Source organism: Mytilus trossulus, chromosome 1, assembly GCF_036588685.1.
Source record: "Mytilus trossulus isolate FHL-02 chromosome 1, PNRI_Mtr1.1.1.hap1, whole genome shotgun sequence".
Taxonomy (NCBI): Eukaryota; Metazoa; Mollusca; class Bivalvia; order Mytilida; family Mytilidae; genus Mytilus; species Mytilus trossulus.
In genome coordinates this window covers 2,354,746-2,361,749 of record NC_086373.1, presented here as the reverse complement: position 1 = coordinate 2,361,749, position 7,004 = coordinate 2,354,746, and positions in this window count along the sequence as shown.

Genomic DNA, 7,004 nt, shown 5'->3' with positions numbered 1-7,004 from the left:
TATCTGAAGGGCCCAATTAAACTTTGTTTCATTTTAATACAAACTTTATATCTTGGGGTTCAATAATATACTGGTTCTAACTGTATTTGGATTTTCAATTATGGTGCCATTTTTAAATGATCCAAAGGGTAAAAATTAAACATTTTTTTTTCGATTTCAACAAAATTCAAATTCTTGGTTTTTTTTATATGCTAGATCTAACTCTATATTTAGATTTCATATTAGTGCCCAATTTTCAAATTGGTTCTTACTAGGTCCAAATATACCTTTTCATTCATTCAACAAAAAATTAATCTTAGGGGTTCTTTGATATGATGAAACTAAGAAGTAAAATCACAAAAATACTGAACTCTGAGGAAAATTCAAAACTTAAGTTCCTTATCATATGGTAAAATCAAAACCCCAAACACAACAAACGAATAGACAACAACTGTCATATCTTTTTTTTTTTTATATATAATAGGTTAAAATGTCCAAAACTAGAGGCTCTAAAGAGCCTGTGTCGCTCACCTTGGTCTATGTGAATATTAAACAAAGGAAGCAGATGGATTCATGACAAGTTGTTAAAAATTGACTATAAAGGACAATTACTCCTTAGGGGGCCAGTTGACAATTTTGGTCATAATGACTTATTTTTAAGTACCATTTTGATGAACATTATTTAAGAAATAATTCTTTCATGCCATGCTCTATGCTCATTTTAACATGGGTAGGCATTATATTTGTTAATATCTTAATACCGAGCGTTAGCGAGGTATTAAATGTTTACAAATATAATGCCTACCCATGTTAAAATGAGCATAGAGCATGGCATGATAGAATTATTTCGATTCTAATAGGAATATTTTGAAGTTTTGTTCTTCGAAGCGGACCTATAGTGACGCTCGAAATGTCGCCATTTTGATTTGATGAACAAAAACGTTATAGAAAAATCAACAGTTTATCAATAAAAAAAAGAACAGAAACATTTAAACTTACTTTTAGAATGTTTTTATTTAATTTCCTAGCGAGCAACACCAACAAAAATGTCCATTTTGATCTCTGGCGTTGTTCAAAATTCATCTGACGTTGCAATTTCAATTGTGACGTCAATCACGTGCAGCCCATGTTCTATTCAAATTAGAACATGGCTTTTTACCCAAAGCTAAAGAAGAACGTCATATTAGAATGCCGTTTACAGTTTACCTCTGTCTATTATAATATTTAAGATAATAACCAAAAACAGCAAACTTTCCTTAAAATTACCAATTCAGGGGCAGCAACCCAACAACGGGTTGTTGGATTCACCTGAAAATTTCAGGACAGATAGATGTTGACCTGATAAACAATTTAACTCCGGACAGATTTGCTCTAAATGCATTGTTTTTCGAGTTATAAGCCAAAAACTGCATTTTACCCCTATGTTCTATTTTTAGCCATGGCAGCCATCTTGATTGGTTGGCCAGGTCACGCCACACATTTTTTAAACAAGATACCCCAGTGATAATTGTGGCCAAGTTTGGATTAATTTGGCCCAGTTGTTTCAGAGGAGAAGATTTTTGTAAAAGATAACTAAGATTTACGAAAAAAGGTTAAAAATTGACTATCAAGGGCAATAACCCCTAATGAGATCAACTGACCATTTTGGTCATGCAAATTTATTTCTGCTTCTAGTTTATCTCTAGCTATAATAATATTCAAGATAATAACCAAAAACAGCAAAATTTTCCTAAAATTACCAATTCAGGGGCAGCAACCCAACAACAGGTTGTCGGATTCATCTGAAAATTTCAGGGCAGATAGATCTTGACCTGATAAACAATTTTACCCCCATGTCAGATTTGCTCTAAATGCTTTTGTTTTTGAGTTATAAGCCAAAAACTGCATTTTAGCCATGACGACCATCTTGGTTGGTTGGCCGGGTCACGCCACACATTATTTAAACTAGATACATCAATGATGATTGTAGCCAAGTTTGGTTTAATTTGGCCCAGTAGTTACAGAGAAGATTTTTGAAAAAGTTGACGACGACGGACGCCAAGTGATGTGAAAAGCTCACTTGGCCTTATTGGCCAGGTGAGCTAAAAAAGGGGTACAACAGTCAACATAGTGTTATCTTAATAAATCACTATAAAACAAATAAATAAACAATCATTTACTAGTACCATGACACAATGATGGGATGTATAAGTACAGAGCCACGTCACACACAAGAAAGAAACACAAAAAAATACACACAGGCTGAGCACATAAGTGTTGGTTTAATAGATTTAAGATGTGGTATGAGACAACTTCCCATCCAAAAGTAAACAACTATAGATAGGTTCTTTCAGCCTTCAACACGGAGACCTTGCTCACACCGAACATCAAGATCATAAAAACCTAACAAATGGCAAGTGTAGAACCATTCCAACAGGAAAACCAACGGTCTACTCTATAATAAAAAAAAAAGAGAAACAAAAAACACTTAGGAACACACATATTCAACAAACGACAATCACTGATCATTGGGTTCTTGAGTAACTGAAGTAAGGTCAGGTGCAAACAAATGCAGCGAGTTAAAAGTTGTAACATTTATTTTAAAAAAATATTTCTTTGGTTTCTTTGATATACTTTATCTAACCATTTATTGCCAAACACATATAAGGGTAGTATTGGGGGTACCTTCATGACGTATAACTGTAAAAATTCTAGCCAAATGACGTTAACAGTAATTTTTAGTGCATGACGATAAAATGTACAGACGTTGCGTACGGTGTTGGTGTTAATTTTGGTAACGTTATTTTGACGTTATTTTTCATGTATTGTAAAAATCACTCTTAACTTCACCGCTATCCATATTTTTTTTCAATTTTCGGCTTGACCACAAAACAAAGTGAACTTTTTGTCCTGGTCAGACGCGTCCAGTTATCAATAACGTCATAAAGAAAACATACACCATTAACACCAAAGACTACTCTTGCTAGGAGTACAACTTTTTTTTAATAAGTTTAAAAAATTACAAGAATAACTTCAAAGCAAAGCTGATTATATCTCGCGGTGTTACTTGTCTACACGCTCAAAATCAGTGTTATTAGGGATCATTCGAGTAACAAAATGAATAAAAGTATTGATTTTAAGGCATATTCCATTTCTACTTTTAATTACGCACATTTTGATATATACATTTATATAGTTATCAATTCCGAAACTTCTAACAAATGCAATAAAGGCGAACTGGATTTGCAAAACCCGTATTATCACCAACACCGTACGCGACGTCACACTGTCTTTAAGACAATAAAAAAATAAGCTGAATTTGACAAATCTCACATTTTTTTTCTTAAAATAACGGTTACCATAATTATTTGAGACATCTGACGAATCACGATAAGGATATTTTGACAAATCACGGTAAAAATTTAACCAATTTGATGCTAACAGTAGCAGAAAATGACCGTTTGACGGCTGACGGTAAAGATTACCACCCTCACATATGGAAAGATGGTTTTTCAAGATTAAAGCGTTACATGTTTTACAGTCGTCAAAACAGCATGAATATATCCCCCGTACTGACATCTTCACGTTTTAACTTTGATAGACCAGCACTCTTGACAGAAGACAACTATATTGACTTGACAGGGTTGAGTAAGGATCAGTTTAATGACTTACTTTGCTTACATGTCTACTGTAAAAAGTTCTGCCTGTAGTAAGGTAAAAAAGAACTTGCCTTGGAGTATTTAACAAGCTTTTTTGTTAAATACAATTCTTGAAAAAGTCTTTGGGTTGACAGTTAATTATCCTTGCTGCAAGAAGAACTTGACAAATTTATGTGACGTCTACAAATTTTCTGACGTCAGACACTCAAATCAATCAATGTGTTCTTAGATAGTAGATGTTTTGGTGTTCTTTTAAATTGTTCCTTTTAAAATTGTTATACAATGATGACTTATGTACCCATATTTTGACTATTTTTTTTATTGTGTCTGTATATTTAACGCATCAATGTAAATATAACGGAATTTGATGAGACTGTCATTAAAGTGAGAGGGTTAGCGCTATAGAACCAGGTTTAATCCACCATTTTCTACAATTAAAAATGCCTGTACCAAGTCAGGAATATGACAGTTTTTGTCCATCCTTTTTTAATGTGTTTTGTTATTTGATTTTGTAAGTTCAGTATTTTTGTGATTTTACTTTTTAATGGAAACCTTCTTTCCACATTCACAAGGTTTTCAGCATACAAGTCATGACAATTTTGTAACAAACCATACACCACCAGAAGCAAAGCAATTGTTCACTACTTATCCTAGACAAGCTGTCATCGTCCTCGATGGAACATATATTTTCAATTAAAAAAGTAGTGATTATCATTTCCAGAGACTGTCTTACAACATGCATAAACAAAGACAACAGAATTATACCTCGGTTCGAAATTCATAAATCGATTAAGAAAAAAAAAATATTGTTCACAATTAAAAGTGAGGGAAACTTATCAATTATAAGAGAACGACGACACAACAGAAACACAACACTAAAACGTAACACACACAGAAACGAATTATAATTTAACAATGGCCATGCTCCTGACTTGGTTCAGAACTTTTTGAGAGAAAAAATGGTGAGTTTAATCTGATTTTGTGGCTAGCCAAACCTCCCGCTTTTATGACAATGTGAAATATAATAATAAAATGACAACATTACATGACAGGACTACAATATAAATAAATAGGAGATCATATAGGACAGAAAAACACACGAATATTACCGAACAAAAAGTACCAGATTTAAAATTTAATACGCCAGACGCGCGTTTCGTCTACACCAGACTATAACCAGTGAGGCTCTGAATAAATAAGTTTGAAAGCAAAAACAGGTTCAAAGATGAAAAGCATTGAGGAACAAAAATTTCAAAAAGTTGCGCCTAACATCGCCCATTTGGTCAAACCTATGATAATTGTAGGAACTAACGGCTATATTATGTCGATCTTAGGGCCTAACTTTGCAGACGTCCACACTGACGATGCATCCATAACAAAACAGGCCATAACTAACTAACGACATGGAGAACACAACAGCATGGTTGCAGGATGATGACGTTTGCATTGTTGATAGGAATTTAAGGATGTAGTTCGGTACTTGGAAGATAAGGGATATGGTTAAAATGCCTGTTTGTCTGGGAAAATCAGTTATCAACAAATAAGGCTAATTTGACTGGCTAAATAACTGAATGTCACTTGGTTGTAGAAAGCACAAATGCAAGATTGAACGAGTTTCATTTTCGAAAAGGTGATACCAAATACCCTGATTTCAAGTAATGGTGATCTAGTTCAGATAACTGGTGGTATACATAATAGGTACAAAAGACCCATTGCCGGTAATACTGAAAATATAGAAGATGCCGAGAAGATGCTTCCTCACTCTGTGTTAGATAATCGTTTGCAAACTGTCATGTAGAACAAAACAATTTGATAGGACGGAGAACTGTATACACACCAATAAATGCACCTGGCAAACGACAGAGGAAACTTTCAGGGATATAAGTATAAGACGCTACCAACTTAAGTAGGCACCACATACATAACTCAATAGAGCATCTATCTAATTCTGGCAATTATGAACAATTACTTTGCAAAGTATCTGAAACTCTTCTTCTGAAAAAACCTGAATATTTTTAACCTGTAGGTTTAAACGGAACTTTATTTTTACAAACTAGTAACTGCATTAATGGCATATTTATCCATAAATCTTCAACAGACAATTTTGTTATTAAATGACGTTTGTTTACAACACTTCAATTATAGTAAAAGAAAATTAACCTTTGTAAATTCCCAAGAGGAATTTTGAAGTTATTTCGAACCAGGAGCATTGTAACATATTTAAGATTTTCCATTGTGAGAAGTGTTTTTTGTGTTACTTTTACTTTATGCTTTATATTACCTTTTGATTCTGTTTTAGTTTAACATGTACTATTCATACAAAAAAAAGTATATAAACTTTATATTTGGTTTTGATATAGTGAATTGGTACAAAAGACCATTGCCTGCAATCCTGAATTTTTTTTAGGCTTCTGATAGCTTTTTTGATCTGAGCGTCACGGATGAGTCTTTTGTATATACGAAACGCGCATCATGCGTATTTGAATGTTGATTAAAACCATTCTCTGCTGAAGGTTTATAACTTCATCAGGATGAACAGTTTGCTTTTGATTTTTGTAAGTGATATTATTTGTATAACTGTAAAACTTTGATATATATAAAATCCACCACTGCATCAAGTGAGATAAGATATTTGCCCACTCGAGAACACAAAGTGTAGACGTCATATTCAAAAAGATATTATGGTGGAGTCTGTTTCTCTTATAAGGATATGCAGACAAGTTTAAATGATTCTTTTCAATGATTTTCAAAACGATGTGTTCTTTCTATATATGAAGATCAGGCTAGGTGGCCTTGAATGTACAACACTAAACCATGAAAATATTCATTCTGACCATATTGAAATCTTTACAAAATTGTACTTTTGTATTAATAATCCAGCTTCTTAATAGAATGAAATCCTAAAATGAATTATAAAGAGATGATCCAGATGCATGGAAAAGTGCCACTACAAAATATATAAAAATGTTATCAGTTTAAGAAATCATCAATACTGTGTAATCATAAATGGAAGTAGAAATTAAAAAAAAAAGGTCGATGTTTAGAAAGGTAACAAAAAAGAAATGAAAATAATTTGGTCTTACTATTCATAGAATAAAAAGAAAGACCCTCTTCGAGGAAGAAGATAAATTAGGGTAGACACATTTCCTAAATTAAGGCAACCATTTCAATCCAAACAATTTTAACAATAACTTTTATATGGAAATAATGGAAAAGTAAAGTAGCATCACAATATCTTAAGAAAAAAGGTAAAACTATTGAAATTAGTAAGGATGATTTAAAGGGTTTGATTGCCAAAACTAAAAACAAGCTCCGCACCAGGCCCAGATATAGAATTAATCATGCATGTACACAGAAAAAATTGCAACACATGTTTACATATGAACA